Source organism: Procambarus clarkii, unplaced genomic scaffold, assembly GCF_040958095.1.
Source record: "Procambarus clarkii isolate CNS0578487 unplaced genomic scaffold, FALCON_Pclarkii_2.0 HiC_scaffold_95, whole genome shotgun sequence".
NCBI classification, from domain to species: Eukaryota; Metazoa; Arthropoda; class Malacostraca; order Decapoda; family Cambaridae; genus Procambarus; species Procambarus clarkii.
In genome coordinates, this window is record NW_027189128.1 from 7,477,479 (window position 1) to 7,498,028 (window position 20,550).

Consider the following 20,550-nt stretch of genomic DNA (forward strand, 5'->3'; position numbering starts at 1 on the left):
AAAAATAATCATTTATCGGTTCAATATATGCTGATATATGAACTTTATTGAATTTAAGTCTCTTGGATCATAAATCAATGTTCTGTATCCAGTCTCTTGTCATATTTATAGGGTAATAAACCTGTGGAACCCCTTACCCACCGAAGCCGTAAACGCCAAAACTCTGATGGGTTTTAAAATGCAGCTGCAAAAGATTAGGGCAGATGGGGGGACCTTTGACAAGGCTTCCAGCTGCCTGTCCTCGTCGAGGCCACTCGATGAGTGACCTCATTCAATTTACCAGGTAAATAATGGTTACATAAAAACCTTTGATAATGGTGGACTCATGTGCCCACCAAGAAAATTTTTGATTTTCCTAGGATTTAAAGTTTTCGTAATTGCATCATGTCTTAGTACAGTAATTTATGTGTATTAAACCTCGATAGGTATCGTGAATTAATAATAATCATAATAGGAAAGAAAAATCATTTGAAGTCCTCCCCTGTGATACATCTCCCAAAAACAAAACTCGAGCAGTCATCCTAAGTCGAAAACCTTCCCCAAAACTGCTTCTATTATGAATAAGAAACTGCAGTGTTGACTGCAAAGTTTTCATATCTTGCCTAACTCTAAGAAACAACACTCCGTGCTTGCTTAACCGCCAACAATAACGCTCCACCGTGACGTGACCAGTCCATAGTGTTAGAAGAGATTCACTCGGCTCTATAATATGAAGAGGCACAGCATGGCATCATGCTAATGGGTTGACGGGATGTGGAGGATATACATTAACAATTACGAAAATAGCGCAGTTCATATATAAGTTCCTTAGTTTAGAGACTGTACTTGTACTCAACATTGCCAAACAGTCAACATTTACCCTCCAACATTACACGTCCATAGTGTTGGAAGAGACAAGGTTCAAGAGTCAGTGTTCATATATGAAGAGGCACAGCATGGACCCATGTCTAATTAATTTATTTATATACAAGAGATTACATTGCGTTTATGGGAGTACATAGCATTGATGTTTAACATTCTTGCAAGCCACTATCATGCATACCGTTTCGTGCAGGTCCTTAATCTGATAAGTAATTAGGTAATTTGTTACAAAATTTTAAGAATATTAACAGGTATATTGTAAATAAATTTAAAAAAATTAATAGGCATATTGTAGCAAAATTTGAGGATTATCAACAGGTACATTGCAGCATAATATGAGGATTATTAATATTGTGTACAGTTATCCTGCACACATAACTATTACGAAAATAGCACGCTACATATGTAAGTTACTCATGTTAAAACAGTACTTGTTGTCAATATTGCCAAACGGTCAACATTGATGTTTCACCATGATGCGTCACCCAACAGAGCCAATTTGGCAGTCGACCTATCGGAAAATCTTTACACAAACTGCTCTTATTAGATGGTACATACAAATGAAAGACGTTTTGAGTGTAGCACAAAATTTACAGATTGTTGAAACATAATACAGCCCATCTTATAGCATATAGATGTTATATCCCATAAGAATCCATAGTGTTTGAAGAGGTTCAGTGTGCTTGCAAATATAACTGAGTTTACCTGAGAGCCACAAATACTAGTGACCGCGATGAGGACAGGAAGCCGAAGGTTTGTCGAAAGTCCCCCATTTGTCTTGATCTTTTCCAGCTGTACTTTAAATGTTTACATAGTTTTGGCATTTACGGCTTCAACATATAGACGGTTCCATGGGTTAATAACCCTGTGGGTGAAAAACCATCTCCTTTTCTCAGTCCTACATTGTAGCTTGTTAAGCTTGTTACCGTTGCTCCTTGTTTGTGTTACATCTGACCTTCAGAGGAAAATATCCGGATCAACATCCTCTAACTTGTTTAGTTTCTAAAAAGTTTCAATGAGATCTGACCTGTCATGCCTGGTTTGCAGTGCTGTTAGCCCTGTGGCCTTCAAGCGTTGCAGATACTAGAGATGACTTAGCTCTGGAATGACTTTTGTTGCCCAGTGTTGCACCGTATCCAGAACAGCTATGTGTTTCTGAAAATGAGGTCTCCATGCTTGGATTCGGTAATCTAAATGATTATGGGATTATGGCACCAGAGATTTATACAGTTGAACCATTACTATCTATTCCTTATAGTCAAAAGTAACCTTAATTATCCCAGAAGTTTTTATCTTCCACGATAGCTTAGCATCATCAGCAAACACGTTCATATAATTCTGCATTTCTTCTGGAATATTATTTATATAATTGTTCATAGTTGAATACAATTCATTAGGGAGTGAGTTTAATAGAGTGGGTCCATTCATTTGCAAAGAGTGTTGGCACAAATTAAATATAATAATAATAATAACATTCTTTATTAAAAAACATGTGGGTATAAAGACATAGGAATAATGTACAATTGTATGGACAGAAGTTACACATACTAATGAAGCCACATTCACGCAAAACGGTTCAGGCAAAACGCATAATCTGACTACATAGATATCAATGAGATACTTATGTCTAGTGTGCACAAAGTGCACTACATATTTTGTCCAGTTTTCTATTATTAATTGTTTGTTGTTGATTTCTGTAGCATTATTGCCTTGTATTGTCCAAAGTTTGTTTTGATTTGTTTTTCACATACACATGTGAATACAAGAACAGACGACTGCTGACTCCTGTTAGCAGGCTGAGAGCTTCCGGGCTTAGAGCAGCTAAACGATTGGCGGCGTTCCGCCAATCGTTTAACACCCAGGTACCCAATCACAGCTCAGTGAACAGAGGGGTACAGTTAGGGTTGGCATCTAGTCAATCCTCCCAGGCCAGAGTTATACACCTGCAACAGATTTAGAAACGGCAACTGAATTTAATAGCTTATTTTCATCGGTTGGTGCTAACCTTTTCAGAAAAATCCCACAGACTAAGACACATGTAACTACATATCTCCCAGGCAGTTATCCAAACTCTCATCTCCATTCATCAGTCAGCCCGACAGATGTTGTGTACACCATTCATTCACTAAAAACCTATGCCTGAGAACATTAGTTAAATACCATCTGTGGTATACAAGAGCGCCTCCAATGCCCTTGTGCCACCCATAGCTCTGCTGTTCAACAAATCTCTAGAGTGGCATATCTTCCCTGATATCCTTCAAAAAGCAAGAGTAACGCCAGTTTATAAAGGAGGATATCAGCAGACAAACAATTATAGACCATGTCAGAGTTCACCCCCTTCCAACGTATGGTTGGGGTCGTTCCACAGGTCTTAGCCCCTCAGTACCGGGCGCCACTGCTCGCCCTTGGGCTCCCCCAGGCAACTATGGGCTGGCCTTATACACCCCTAGCGAGTGGGGAGGTTCAAGCTTCTTATAACTCACTTAAACCTGCCTGTCCTGACACTGGAACATTTTCTCTTGCTTTATCTGATCTGTCCTGAGGTCGCCAGCTGGGTATTTATACTCGTGTCCCAGCAACACGTCAGTGGTCTCATTAATTATCTTGGCTAAGGATGCAATGTCACGGGCAGTGCAAGGTGTCACTAATGGTCTCATAAATATATAATATATCTAGCCCTAGAGAATGGAGGCTTACTTAAACTCCTCAGTTTAAAAGTTTACTGAAGAAAAACATATACACATGTACAAATGGCATGAAGAAATGTCTATGTTGGAGTCATCCACTGGCGGCAGCATTTCTCGATGACACGTCTCTGGCAACACGGTCAGCTGACTGGATCCACTCCTCCAGCGCGGGCACACACCTCGCGCCTCTGGCAGCATGATCAGCTGATGGCTCCAGCTGTCAGAACGTCGTGATTTCCCACGCCTCTAGCAAGACGATCAGCTGGATGTTTCAGAGTGAGTTGATGGCTCCTTGCACACCAACTACCCTCCCAGGATCACTAACATCACCACGTAAATGCTCACCCGCACCAACTCATGCCTAAATAAGTTTTTGGTTCCTAGCCTAACGTCCTGTCACTTAGACAATAAAATGAGAAGAAATGTTCACAACATATAAAATACTCTAGCTCGCCTAGCTAAAAAGGGGTAAGGGTGGGACAATTATCTACTTTATTTCACTCCAACCACGAAGCTGACTCGTCCTCTGTTGAGGGATGTTGAGGTTCCTGCTTTTGGCTTCTGGTCTTCTGATGAACAGTTCCCACACACAGGTTCCCCCATCGCCTTCTTGGTAACGCGTCCTCGCCGTGCTCACATTCAACAGGTACTGCCCTCCTCCTCCTATTCTCTGGGGTACTGGAGACAGGTACCTCCGTGCGTCGTCCTCACTCTCACTGGCACTGCCGACACCTCGCAGTCCAGCATAGCTTCCCCTCGCCTTAACTGCCAGTAGATTTGGGCCCGGCCCTAGCTTCTCACTTGATGTGTAAGACGTGGTCCTCTAGTGGGCGTCCCAGACGTCACCCGCCCAACGTTCCCTCTGCTACAGACTCTTGATATGGCTCTTGGCTCTTCAGTCCGGTCCTTGCCTCCGGGCACTCCACGGAAGTTGGATTGCCTCTCAGACTGTCTACAGAATCGAAGCGGAGCTTAAATCTACTGGTAAGGGCTCACTAGGTCCGGAGCTCGCTCGAGCGCATCTTCCCTGTCTGACGGTTTGTGACGTACTGTCTTCCCGCCCAGGCACCAGCTGCCTTGCGCCCTCCGCCTCATGACGTCACACCGCGTGAGGGCTCTCGTCATTGGTCACTTCCGGCACGTGACCTCACCTGGCCAATCAGGTGCCGGGAAGCGTCAGGACGTCTTGGCGGGAAACAGGATGGCTCGTCATTGTCTTATGCTTCAAAAGACGTAAGCCCCTTGCTTTATCAAACTTAGCTGGCCACTTTTCAGCCAGCTATATCACGCTCCACGCTTTCCCACACATGAAAATGTTCCCTGAACATCAGAGAACACTTAGGCTACGGAGATATGACTCTTCTAAGCTGGGAAGGAAGAAATATAGGGGTAGACACCGTCACAACCAATATAAAATCTTCCAATATTATAAAAAATCTATGAAAAAAAATCATTAAAACACCTCAACTCCTACCTCCTAAAATTCAACACAGTAAGTCCCTGTCAGTTTGGCTTCAACTCCCAACAGAGTACCAACGATGCAATTATTAGTTTGCTTGATATAAAATACTCAGCCCTTGGCGAAAATGAGTTTCCGATTGGACTCTTCATTGACCTGAGAAAGGCCTTTGATACTGTTAACCATAACTACCTCTTACTTAAACTTCACTTTTATGGAATCCAAGGCCCTTCCCTGAATTATTTTCCATCCTATCTTAATGACAGACACCAATATGTAGCCATCAATGATATAACCTCTCCCACTCTACCATTAAACATAGGAGTGCCACAGGGTAGCATCCAAGGACCTCTCCTATTTATTTTATACTTTAATGATCAGCCTAATGTCTCTAACATTCCTAAACCTATATTATTTGCTGACGAAACTACCCTCATACTCAGACCGCAACCCACATATTAAATAATGATGTAAATAATGATTAAAAAAAGTCTACTTATGGATGTCAAGCAACACACTCACACTAAACATAAAAAAGACCTACTACATCTTATTTGGAAGCAAATCAACAAATGCAATTCAGCTTCAGATAGACAATGTTAATACCAGCAATAAAAATGATGGAAAGCTCCTTGGCCTATACTTAGACAAGATACTCAACTTCAGCACCCACATACAACACATAACCAAGAAAACCTAAAAAATGGTTGGTATTCTTTCTAAAATAAGATATTATGTTCCAAACTCTGCTCTCCTCTCACTATAATATGCGCCAATTTATCCCTATCTTACATATGGTATCTATGCATGGGATTCAACCACTGCAAACTACCTCAAGCCCATCATCACCCCAAAAAAAATCTGCTATCAGAACAATAACAAACTATGCTTTCAGACAACACTCAGCCACCCGTTTAAATCCCTAAACATGCTAAACACAAACTCACTCCACAGATTCTCTTGTGCCAATTACATTTACAAAACCATGTTCTTTAATGCAAACCCTGTTCTAAAACTCTTCCAGGACACATGTAATAGATCCCATAATCACCACACTAGAAATAAATATATCTTTGATATCCCTAGAGTCAAACTTAATCTGTGTAAACACTCTATGTAAATAAAAAGACCTTTGTCTATGAAACTCACTCCCTAACGAATTTGAATGCTGTCCAACTTTCTCCTTATTCAAAAATAAAACCCAAAAGTGCCTAATTTCCTCTTCATAGTTTCCTACCTAATGCTTTAAACTCGCACTGTATCTAGTGCAACCCCATCTCCCCTCCCCCCACAATATATGTACCTAAGCCCCAATATATGTATCTAAGCCCCAATATATGTACCTAAGTCATACAACTTTACCATTGTAATCATTGTTATCACCTTATACCATGGTTGTTTTATTGAATGCATATTTTACTGGATTATACTTTGAAATAATCCTAAAATTATGCTGCAATGTACCTGCTGATAGCCCTCAAATCTTACTTTAATGAACATACTGATCATTGTAAAATTTTCTTACAATGTCCCAGTAAACATTTATTTTTAATTTTACTATTAAATTACCTACTTTAAATTATCTGTTGGATTTAAGGACCTACCCGAAACACTATGCGTGCTAGTGGCTTTACAAGAATGTTAAAACATCAATGCTATGTACTCTCATAAACCCAATGTACCCTCTTGTATATAAATATATAAAAATAAATAAATAAGGATACCAAACCTTCTTATCTCTTAAGTTACATACTTTAAATAATTAATCATTCTATCTGTAAAGAAGGTTTAAGAAATGTTACTTCCATGTTTAAATGGTTTTTGCCATTTATATAGCTGGCACATGGATCATCAAATATCTCAAAACTCAAGTAATACCAAAGGAGAGATTGAAAGTCCCAGTTGGATAATAGTGGTTGTCACTGGATAGATGTTTTATCCAACTCTTTAGACCAACTACACCATTATTTATATAACTCATTCTCGATTTATATTTCCTGACAATTAAATTTATTTTTCTGTAAAAGTAGGAGTGGCCAGTGATAAGGTATTTTTATATGAAAAAAATCAGAGTATTTCTTATTATTGAATAATGATGTGCTCTCATATCATTTAAATAATCAGGGTTGGAGAAAAACATACAATTATTGGGTAATTGAATTTAGTTCTTGACAATTTTTCTTTTTATGCTTCATTATTTTTATAGGTTCGAGTCACTTCTGGGGTGTGAGTTTTCAGTCGCATATAGTCCTGGGGACCATTCAGGCTTGTTCGCATTTGTGTTCCTCACGTGTGCCCCAAAGAATGAGGTGATTTGATAAAATGCTATGCCCAAGATTACCATCCGAGTGCCGGCGGGGAAGTGGTCAAATAGCTTCGGCTATCACTTCCTTTTGTCCGGTCGTGATGGTCAAGTGGATTAAGGCGTCCTGTAGTTACCAGTTGCGTTGCTCCTGGGAGTATAGGTTCGAGTCACTTCTGGGGTGTGAGTTTTCAGTCGTCATATATATATATATATATATATATATATATATATATATATATATATATATATATATATATATATATATATATATATATATGCGAACAAGCCTGAATGGTCCCCAGGACAATATGCAACTGAAAACTCACACCCCAGAAGTGACTCGAACCCATACTCCCAGGAGCAACGCAACTGGTATGTACAAGACGCCTTAATCCACTTGACCATCACGACTGGACATAATGAGGTGATAGCCGAAGCTATTTGAACCACCCCACCGCCCACTGGTGTGGAGGGGTACCACCACAAGATTACTATCCGAGTGCCGGCGGTGGGGTGGTTCAAATAGCTTCGGCTATCACCTCATTATGTCCGGTCGTGATGGTCAAGTGGATTAAGGCGTCTTGTACATACCAGTTGCATTGCTCCTGGGAGTATGGGTTCGAGTCACTTCTGGGGTGTGAGCTTTCAGTTATATATACATATATATATATATATATATATATATATATATATATATATATATATATATATATATATATATATATATATATATATATATATATATATATATATATATGCAACAATGATCACAAAAACACTGATCCAAGTATGCAGAATAACCACATATGAAAAATAGAAAATGCTTAACGCGTTTTCGGCTAATTCGCCTTCATCAGAGCAAAGTAGAATGAGGATAAGATTGCTGATCAGACCTTTATATCCGCCTGGGCAGATCACCTGACCACCAAAAATAAGTGGAGGAAAGGAATTATAAGAAAGAAGGTAATTGCAGAAGGCCTATTGGCCCATACAAGGCAGCTCCTATTAATATCTCCAAGTGCCATACGGGTTTAAATGATTGCTATATTGTTTTGACGTGCTATATTGAGGCTTAAATAGGGATCCAACTTGTACATACATATATATATATATATATATATATATATATATATATATATATATATATATATATATATATATATATATATATATATATATATATATATATATATATATATATATATATATATATATATATATATATATATATATATGTCGTACCTAGTAGCCAGAACGCACTTCTCAGCCTACTATGCAAGGCCCGATTTGCCTAATAAGCCAAGTTTTCCTGAATTAATATGGTTTCTCTAATTTTTTTCTTATGAAATGATAAAGCTACCCATTTCATTATGTATGAGGTCAATTTTTTTTTATTGGAGTTAAAATTAACATGGATATATGACCGAACCTTACCAACCCTACCTAACCTAACCTAACCTATCTTTATAGGTTAGGTTAGGTTAGGTAGCCGAAAAAGTTAGGTTAGGTAGCCGAAAAAGTTAAATTAGGTTAGGTTAGGTTGGTTAGGTAGTCGAAAAACAATTAATTCATGAAAACGTGGCTTATTAGGCCAATCGGGCCTTGCATAGTAGGCTGAGAAGTGCGTTCTGGCTACTAGGTACGACATATATATATATATATATATATATATATATATATATATATATATATATATATATATATATATATATATATATATATATATATATATATATATATATATATATATATATATATATCACTAAGAACTCTTTGACCCGGCCAGGATTCGACCCCATGCCGTCCAGGATCACCCCTAAACGTACACAAACTAAACGTACACTAAACGTCCTTATAGACGATCATTGGTGCGGTGGTCACGGTACTGTGTACGTTTAGGGGTGATCCTGGACGGCATGGGTTCGAATCCTGGCCGGGTCAAAGAGTTCTTAGTGATATATGGCTTGCGCGTTCATGCAGCTTTCTCACATATATATATATATATATATATATATATATATATATATATATATATATATATATATATATATATATATATATATATATATATATATATATATATAAAAGTTTGTGAGGGTAGCACCTCTGGTGCCAATGTGGGGACCCATAGCCTCGGAGAAGAAAATAAAACGTATTCAGAGGAGACCTTGTGGTTTCTCACTGAACACTAATATTATCTTCTCCTACCACCCCCATTCTTTTGTATTTACACATATATATTTACTTTGTTTGAACTTTGTTACAAAAAAGGAGTTACATATGGGTTACAAAGATGGTTATCATAGCTTGTCGAGTTCCTCCAGCTCCTCAGATGGCGGGCAGGAACCCTGGATGCAGTGCGCATTTCCCTTCTGTATCGCCACACTGAGGCGCTGGAAAAGAAAGCTTGCAGCTCTTGGGTCCCTTGTCGTTTCAATGAGCCTAGAACCCAGTTCCTTCAAAAAACTGGTAGCACTTTTACCCCAGGCGCCGAGTGTCTCAGAAGCAATGGGGACAAAATTGTATTGGTGATCCAGTTCTCTATACTTACAGGATTTGGCTGCTTCCCTGTGGGTGGCAGCGCTACCTGGTTGTGCAACACTGAGGTTAATGTAGGTGTTAGCCAGGGTTGATACGCACGTGTAGTCCCATACCAACTGCTTGCCATTCTTCCAGGGGTTCACTGTGATACCATCCGGGCGACCAATAAGAGCATTAGAGTTACGGGGCGTTAGGTAACGGGGCTCTCTTTCAGCTGGGCATCCAGCTGTGGTGAGGCTCCTCTTGATGATGTCGTTAACTTCACTGTGCCTCGAGTGCCATCCCCCTGTGCTTTGGCAGAGTAGTCCATGGTGGCCGTACCTGTCAGCCACCACCTCGCCGCAAATACACCTATATCTGGTGTGGATTGGGGCAGCAAGGCGGAGGGCCACAGCCCTCCGTCTTGCTCCGCCTCCGCCTTATATATTTTAAGGCAGGACGCCTTAAAAATATATATATATATATATATATATATATATATATATATATATATATATATATATATATATATATATATATATATATATATATATATATATATATATATATATATATATATATATATATATCACTTAAGTACAGGCGACTGGAAGGTCAATACCTCTTTGTTCCCATAGCGTCTGAGACACATGGCACCTGGGGCAAGAGTGCCTTGGGATTTCTCAAGGAATTGGGTTCCAAGCTCATTGACGTCACCAGAGACCCAAGGGCTTCCAGTTTTTTATTTCAGCGTCTCAGTGTGGCGATCCAGAGGGGAAATGCTTGCTGCGTCCTCGGTTCCTGTCCAGAAGCGGAGGAGCTTCAAGAGATTCATAACCTTTAGGCATTTGTCTTGTATGTTTTGTAACCTTTAAATGCACAATAAAGGAAAAAAAAAAAAAGGGAAGGGGGTGGTAGGAGAAAAGCACACAGAAACTGTATTGGAGGAGACCTACATTCCCTCCAATGCGTCATGTGTGGTTTCCTCCGAGGCTATGGGTCCCCCTTCTTCCAGCCAGAGGTGGTACTCCCTTCTATATAATTAAAAAAAAAAAAAAATATATATATATATATATATATATATATATATATATATATATATATATATATATATATATATATATATATATATATATATATATATATTTTATATAGGAGGGGTACCACCTCTGGTGCAAGTGTAGGGACCCATAGCCTCGGAGAAGAAAATAAAGAGTACTCAGAGAAGACCTTGTGGATCCTCACTGAACACTTTGATATTTTCTTCTCCTACCACCCCTATTCTTTTGGTATGTGTGTATATTTATCTAACTTTATTTGAAAATGTCATTACACAAAAAGTTACAATATTGATTACATGCAGGGTGCAAGGCTGCTTGTCACAAGTTGTACAGCTCTTCCAGCTCCTCAGATGGCGGGCAGGAACCATGGATGCAGTGAGCATTTCCTCTCTGGATTGCCACACTAAGGCATATATATATATGCGCTATATATATATATATATATATATATATATATATATATATATATATATATATATATATATATATATATATATATATATATATATTATTAAATATGACCGAAAAAGTAAGATTAATAATTCTAACACGAATTTTCTCAATCTTTCGTACATTTCGTTTCACTGTTGGAGGTAAATCAAAAATCAATTCTCCAAAATTCATTTTTTTATTTCTAGTCTGACGCGACACGAGCGCGTTTCGTAAAACTTATTACATTTTCAAAGACTTTAGTTCACAAATACACAACTGAATAGAACTTACGCATCTCCGATTTTATATCTACATTTGAGTGAGGTGGAAGGGGTGATGTGGCATTAACACAAGACAGAACAAGATGTGGTATTAATAGGGTATTAATTTCATCAACACAAGACAGAACAAGAGTATTAATAGGGTATTAATACCCTAGGGTATTAATACTTCTCACTACCCAGACGGTAGTGAGAAGAAGGTCACTACTAAAGATACCTTACAAGCAGAACTTATTGCAGAAGGAGGAAAGAATCGAGGCAACTGCAGAAGCACCATACTGTCCCCCGAGCTTAAAGCGGCAGCTAAAAGCCTTTGTGAGAACAAGGAGATAGTTGTCAGGAGAGGTGACAAGTCGCCAATATATGTCATTCTTAAAAAAGACGAATATCTGGCGAAAATGAACATCATACTCTCTGACCAAACTAAGTTCCAAAGGGTAACGAAGGACACTACAGCCGAATTAAAAACAAAGGTCAACAAACTGATCGAAACTGTGAACGCCAAGAAATCCGGACTCCACCTGCCAAAGATCATTGAGGAATATAAACCTGGATATGCGTATGAAAATGTCAAGACGCACAAGCCTGGAAACCCACTTCGGCCAATCATTAGCCAGATACCCACACCCACGTACAGACTGGCGAAGCGACTCAACGGCCTGCTGACTCCTTATGTTCCTTGCGCCTTCAGCCTGAAGTCTCCAAAGGAATTTGTTGACTTACTGCGGGGCACACGGGCTACAGGGATAAGAGCCTCGTTGGACGTAGAATCGCTGTTTACCAACGTACCTGTGGACGAGACAATCGGAATGATAGCCGACAGAGTGTATCGTGATCCAGCCTGTACTCCTCTTGACATACCAGAAAATATTCTGAGGAAACTACTCCAAGCATGTACTAAAGAGGCACCCTTCTTGAGCCCGGATGGGCACATGTATAAGCAAGTAGATGGGGTCGCCATGGGTTCTCCCCTAGGTGTCCTGTTTGCAAACTTCTACATGGGTACCATCGAGCAAAAAGTCTTAGTCGACATGAACTTGAAACCGGCCATATACTGCAGGTATGTTGACGACATTTTTACACAGGTACCTGATGTCAGACATCTGCAGGAGCTGAAGGGGGCATTTGAGCAGAGTTCAGTGCTGCGTTTCACTTACGAGATGGAAAAGGATGGGAAGCTGCCCTTTCTAGATGTAACAGTCATGGAAAAGGGCGGAGGTTTCCACACTGCAGTCTACACTAAGGAAACAAACATAGGAATGTGCCTAAATGCCAACAGTGACTGCCCAGACAGGTACAAGAGAAGTGTTGTTAACGCATATGTCGACCGTGCTCTCAGCCACAGCTCAGAATGGAAGCAAGTCGACGAAGAACTCTGTAGGGTAAGGCAGGTCCTAGTCAATAACGGCTTCTCCAATGGTTTCGTCGAAGACATCATAAGAAGGAAAGTGAAAAGCCATGCAACCTCTGAAGAGACAACTAACACAACACCTATACCCCCTATTAGACTATTTTACAGGAACTTCTTTTCCACAGCTTATAAAACGGAGGAAAGGGTCCTGAAAGATATTGTTAATAGAAACGTTATCCCTACAGACAAAAATCAGAGGATACAACTGACGATTTACTATAAAACCAGAAAAACGGCCAGCCTACTCATGAGAAACTCTCCAGACACAAAACAGAACGCTTTAAAAGAGACTAACGTCGTCTATGCTTTCAAATGCCCTCTTGGGGACTGTAAGCTCCAAAAAAAACAGTATATAGGCAAGACAACAACATCTCTTTCTAGGCGTTTAACGATGCATAAGCAACAGGGCTCCATTAAGGAACATATAATCTCTTCCCACAACCAAACCATCGCCAGAGAAATCCTAGTAAACAACACAGAAATCATCGATAGATACAGCGATAGCAGGCGGCTCGACGTTTGCGAGGCACTACACATCAAGAAGTCAACACCAGCAATCAACAGCCAATTAATACACAACTATATTCTACCCACTTCAAGACTCCACTCCAATATAGAAGCACCAAGAAATATGGGCCAATAAAAATAGGCCTTCTGCAGTTACCTACTTTTAATACCTGTTTGTATTTCATTGTTTCGTGTTCTGTCTTGTATTAAAAGTTTATTTTCACCTCATCCAAAACTATTGTAACGTGTCACTTCACCCAAATGTAGGTATAAAAACTCGAAAGATGTTTAAGCTCTATTCAGTTAAAGTTGTGTGTTTGTGTAAACTAAAGTCTTTGAAAATGTAATAAGTTTTACGAAACACGCTCAAGTGTCGCGTCAGACTAGAAATAAAAATGAATTTTGGAGAATTGATCTTTGAGTTACCATCAACAGTGAAAAGAAACGTAAGAAAGTTTGAGAAAATTTGTGTTAGAATTATTAATCTTACTTTTTCGGTCATATTTAATAATATATATATATATATATATATATATATATATATATATATATATATATATATATATATATATATATATATATATATATATATATATATATATATATATATATATATATATATATATATATATATATATATATATATATATATATATATATATATATATATATATATATGTCGTACCTAGTAGCCAGAACGCACTTCTCAGCCTACTATGCAAGGCCCGATTTGCCCAATAAGCCAAGTTTTCCTGAATTAATATATTTTCTCAAATTTTTTTCTTATGAAATGATAAAGCTAACTATTTCGTTATGTATAAGGTCAATTTTTTTATTGGAATTAAAATTAACGTAGATATATGACCGAACCTAAACAACCCTACCTAACCTAACCTATCTTTATAGGTTAGGTTGGGTTAGGTAGCCGAAAAAGTTAGGTTAGGTTAGGTAGTAGAAAAAACATTATTTCATGAAAACTTGGATTATTAGGCAAATCGGGCCTTGCATAGTAGGCTGAGAAGTGCGTTCTGGCTACTAGGTACGACATATATATATATATATATATATATATATATATATATATATATATATATATATATATATATATATATATATATATATATATATATATGCGAACAAGCCTGAATGGTCCCCAGGACAATATGCAACTGAAAACTCACACCCCAGAAGTGACTCGAACCCATACTCCCAGGAGCAACGCAACTGGTATGTACAAGACGCCTTAATCCACTTGACCATCAAGATTACTATCCCAAGACATAGCCCAAGATTACTATCCGAGTGCCGGCGGTGGGGTGGTTCATATAGCCTCGGCTATCACCTCATTATGTCCGGTCGTGATGGTCAAGTGGATTAAGGCGTCTTGTACATACCAGTTGCGTTGCTTCTGGGAGTATGGGTTCGAGTCACTTCTGGGGTGTGAGTTTTCAGTTGCATATTGTCCTGGGGACCATTCAGGCTTGTTCGCATTTGTGTTCCTCACGTGTGCCCCAAAGAATGAGGTGATTTGGTAAAATGCTATGCCCAAGATTACTATCCGAGTGCCGGCGGTGGGGTGGTTCAAATAGCCTCGGCTATCACCTCATTATGTCCGGTCGTGATGGTCAAGTGGATTAAGGCGTCTTGTACATACCAGTTGCGTTGCTCCTGGGAGTATGGGTTCGAGTCACTTCTGGGGTGTGAGTTTTCAGTTGCATATTGTCCTGGGGACCATTCAGGCTTGTTCGCATTTGTGTTCCTCACGTGTGCCCCAAAGAATGAGGTGATTTGGTAAAATGCTATGCCCAAGATTACTATCCGAGTGCCGGCGGTGGGGTGGTTCAAATAGCCTCGGCTATCACCTCATTATGTCCGGTCGTGATGGTCAAGTGGATTAAGGCGTCTTGTACATACCAGTTGCGTTGCTCCTGGGAGTATGGGTTCGAGTCACTTCTGGGGTGTGAGTTTTCAGTTGCATATTGTCCTGGGGACCATTCAGGCTTGTTCGCATTTGTGTTCCTCACGTGTGCCCCAAAGAATGAGGTGATTTGGTAAAATGCTATGCCCAAGATTACTATCCGAGTGCCGGCGGTGGGGTGGTTCAAATAGCCTCGGCTATCACCTCATTATGTCCGGTCGTGATGGTCAAGTGGATTAAGGCATCTTGTACATACCAGTTGCGTTGCTCCTGGGAGTATGGGTTCGAGTCACTTCTGGGGTGTGAGTTTTCAGTTGCATATTGTCCTGGGGACCATTCAGGCTTGTTCGCATTTGTGTTCCTTACGTGTGCCCCAAAGAATGAGGTGATTTGGTAAAATGCTATGCCCAAGATTACTATCCGAGTGCCGGCGGTGGGGTGGTTCAAATAGCCTCGGCTATCACCTCATTATGTCCGGTCGTGATGGTCAAGTGGATTAAGGCGTCTTGTACATACCAGTTGCGTTGCTCCTGGGAGTATGGGTTCGAGTCACTTCTGGGGTGTGAGTTTTCAGTTGCATATTGTCCTGGGGACCATTCAGGCTTGTTCGCATTTGTGTTCCTCACGTGTGCCCCAAAGAATGAGGTAATTTGGTAAAATGCTATGCCCAAGATTACTATCCGAGTGCCGGCGGTGGGGTGGTTCAAATAGCCTCGGCTATCACCTCATTATGTCCGGTCGTGATGGTCAAGTGGATTAAGGCGTCTTGTACATACCAGTTGCGTTGCTCCTGGGAGTATGGGTTCGAGTCACTTCTGGGGTGTGAGTTTTCAGTTGCATATTGTCCTGGGGACCATTCAGGCTTGTTCGCATTTGTGTTCCTCACGTGTGCCCCAAAGAATGAGGTGATTTGGTAAAATGCTATGCCCAAGATTACTATCCGAGTGCCGGCGGTGGGGTGGTTCAAATAGCCTCGGCTATCACCTCATTATGTCCGGTCGTGATGGTCAAGTGGATTAAGGCGTCTTGTACATACCAGTTGCGTTGCTTCTGGGAGTATGGGTTCGAGTCACTTCTGGGGTGTGAGTTTTCAGTTGCATATTGTCCTGGGGACCATTCAGGCTTGTTCGCATTTGTGTTCCTCACGTGTGCCCCAAAGAATGAGGTGATTTGGTAAAATGCTATGCCCAAGATTACTATCCGAGTGCCGGCGGTGGGGTGGTTCAAATAGCCTCGGCTATCACCTCATTATGTCCGGTCGTGATGGTCAAGTGGATTAAGGCATCTTGTACATACCAGTTGCGTTGCTCCTGGGAGTATGGGTTCGAGTCACTTCTGGGGTGTGAGTTTTCAGTTGCATATTGTCCTGGGGACCATTCAGGCTTGTTCGCATTTGTGTTCCTTACGTGTGCCCCAAAGAATGAGGTGATTTGGTAAAATGCTATGCCCAAGATTACTATCCGAGTGCCGGCGGTGGGGTGGTTCAAATAGCCTCGGCTATCACCTCATTATGTCCGGTCGTGATGGTCAAGTGGATTAAGGCGTCTTGTACATACCAGTTGCGTTGCTCCTGGGAGTATGGGTTCGAGTCACTTCTGGGGTGTGAGTTTTCAGTTGCATATTGTCCTGGGGACCATTCAGGCTTGTTCGCATTTGTGTTCCTCACGTGTGCCCCAAAGAATGAGGTAATTTGGTAAAATGCTATGCCCAAGATTACTATCCGAGTGCCGGCGGTGGGGTGGTTCAAATAGCCTCGGCTATCACCTCATTATGTCCGGTCGTGATGGTCAAGTGGATTAAGGCGTCTTGTACATACCAGTTGCGTTGCTCCTGGGAGTATGGGTTCGAGTCACTTCTGGGGTGTGAGTTTTCAGTTGCATATTGTCCTGGGGACCATTCAGGCTTGTTCGCATTTGTGTTCCTCACGTGTGCCCCAAAGAATGAGGTGATTTGGTAAAATGCTATGCCCAAGATTACTATCCGAGTGCCGGCGGTGGGGTGGTTCAAATAGCCTCGGCTATCACCTCATTATGTCCGGTCGTGATGGTCAAGTGGATTAAGGCGTCTTGTACATACCAGTTGCGTTGCTCCTGGGAGTATGGGTTCGAGTCACTTCTGGGGTGTGAGTTTTCAGTTATATATATATATTTTTGTGACGGTAACACGTTGGTGTTCGGCTGTTTCAAAAGCTAGGGGCATGGCCCCGTCACATAAAGAAAAAAAAAGAGAAAAGCTGGAACTTTCGTCTGTGGTAAGGTAATGGGAAGACACACAAAACACAAGTAAATTTAACAATGAAATTTTAATTACGTTAGAAAAGCAAGACATGAATAAAATTGAGCATAAAAATGTAACAGACAAATCAACAAACAAAATAATAAGAATAATCACTGGCAAATGAAGAGTTACGTTAAGACAAGTGAATAATAGCAAAGTAAATAATAGTGCAGGAATATTGGCTTCAAGCTGCCACCTCCCTTAGTACACGTAAGCCAAGGCTTAGTCTACCAATGAGACGTGTCAACTGTGTGGAGCACTGAGAGATTCTGCCTTCTCTAGGTCGCTGTAGCCCAGACATCAACTTGTGGAGGAGGGTGGTGGGGCAGGTGCGACTGGACACCAGCCAATCAGCGACAGGCAGGCGATGGACAAGCAGTTTGCCGGTTAACGGTGGCGGGGGCGAGCAGGTGCGTTTGTGCTGGATACGTTTTGTTCTCTGGGCAAAACGTTTTGGAGATACTAGTTGGATATATCTTCTATATTATCTGTTGAGGTGACGTACTTTGGAGGGAAGAGCAGGCTCAATCTCTCTTGAAAAAGATTATCGTCACAACTCTCCCCCGAAGCCTGCGGTTCTGGAAGAAGTACGTCGTTATTTGGTGGAGTAATAGGTGGAGTTGCTTCTACTTCATAAACTCTGGAGAGGGCATCGGCTATGATGTTGTCAGACCCCTGGTATAGCGGATCTCCAGGTTGAATTTCTGCAGTTATCAAGCCCATCGTAGAAGACGTTGAGTTTAGAAGTGGGCTTGCTGCAGGAGGTGTAGGGTGGTGTGGTTCGTGTTGATAGTAGACCGAGCACTTTTCAGGTGTGGAGTAAAGTGCTGGAGCTTCAGGATGATGAAGAGTAGCTCCTTGCCAATTGTTCCGTAGTTCCTTGTAGCAGTAGTAGCTGACAGGTGTATTCTCCTCGCCTCGTTGCTGCATCACGATACCACCAACGCCGGTACCACTGGCGTCGACATGGAGGATGAAGGGCTTATCTGACGAGGTGAGAGTGGAATTAGAATATGGCAAAGGAGCAATATTATGGTCCTGAAAATGGTTGGGAATATCAGTATGGACTTTTGAATTAGAAAGCGCCGACTCCTTGTCAGTGCTTTCGGGAGGAGAAGCAGGGAAGGTCTCACTGTGGATGTATGGTTCTGTAAAAGCAGAGTAGTTTAGCATGACAGTGGGAGGAGTACCGTTATATAGCTTCAGGAGGTTGACGTGGCACAGCTGGGTCTTCCGCCGCCTATCTGGAGTCTCTAGAACGTAGTTATGGTTGTTTCTGCACTCCTTGATGCGGTAGGGTCCTGAAAACCTGTTTTGTAAAGGAGAACCTGGGATAGGGAAGTAAGCGAGCACGAAGTCTCCCGGCTTAAATTTTCTTACTTTGCTGGTCTGGTCGTAATGAGTCTTCATCCTCTCCTGTGCTTTCAATAGATTATCTTGGCCAAAACTGTGGACTCTCTCTAGAATGCGTAGAAGGTTTGGAAGAAACTGGGGCACATTCTGATGCTCACTGAAGGTGGCATCACGTAGAGAGTCTTTGAAATCCTCGAGGGGAGTACGGCACTTACGGCCGTAGAGCATCTCATAAGGAGATACTCCTAGGGACTCATTGGGAAGACTTCTATATATATGCATTATCAGATCTATTTGCTTATCCCAATCCTTAGAGGTTTCACTACAAAACTTTTTCAGGAGTGCTTTAATAGTCTGATGACTACGCTCAAGAGAACCCTGTGAAGCAGGATGATAGGGGCTGGACAATACCTGTTTGATGTTGAACTCCTCCAGTGTCCTTTTGAAGAGATCACTGGTGAAGTTGGTACCACAGTCGCTCTGAACCTCCCTGGGAAATCCATACTGGGTGAAGATCTTCAATAAGTGCTTCACAACCGTAGCAGCCGTAATGTTCTTTACTGGAACTGCTATGGGGAATCTGGTGGTAGGATGCAGGATGGTTAAGATATAGGCGTTACCTGAACTGGTCCGAGGTAAAGGACCAACACAGTCTATAATAAGTCTGTGGAAAGGTTCCACAGGCACCTGTATGAGAATCAGTGGCGCTCTGGGAATAGAGATGTTCGGTTTACCTGCCATCTGACATGTATGACACTGTTTTACGTACTGTTTGACGCTATTTACCATACCTGCCAGTAGTAGTCTTGACGGATTCCATGGTAAGTCTTGTTGAATCCGTAGTGGGAGAGTGCTCCGTGGGCCAGATGTAGAATAGTGGGGCGCAGGCTGGCAGGAATCACAATTTGTTCAACGTTGGCCCAATCGTCCTCCTCCTTCAGTTTACTGGGTCTATATCTGCGGTAGAGCAAGTCGTTCTCTAGGAAGAACCCAGGAATACTGTCGGGTTGAGTCTCAGCCTGGAAAAATAATGGTGTTAAGGTAAGATCTTCCCTCTGTAACTTACGGAACTCCAACTTGGTCAGATTCGGGGGTAGTTTCTGAGGGTCTTGAGGGACAGCGGTAGCAGTAGAGTCAGCTGGCTGTGGTCGTGCGGCTTGTGCACGGGTGGTCACCAGAACCGGAGGAGAAACTTCATCACTCTCTTGAACCTTTGCTGGAACACACTCAAATATAGGGTTATCTGGCACAGAGGTACACACCTGGGGTTTGTCCATGACGATCAGGTTGGTCGGTTGCAGGTCTTCTGCCAAGTCGTTGCCTAGGAGAAGTTGCACTCCAGGCATGGGAAAAGGCTTTTTCCCTGACGGCGACTTGGACTTCTCCGTTCACGAAGGGACAATCCAGGTGGACTCTGGCGAGAGGATAAGGAGTGGTAGCAGTGAGGTCAGTGATGAAGACAGTTTCTCCGGTGTAGG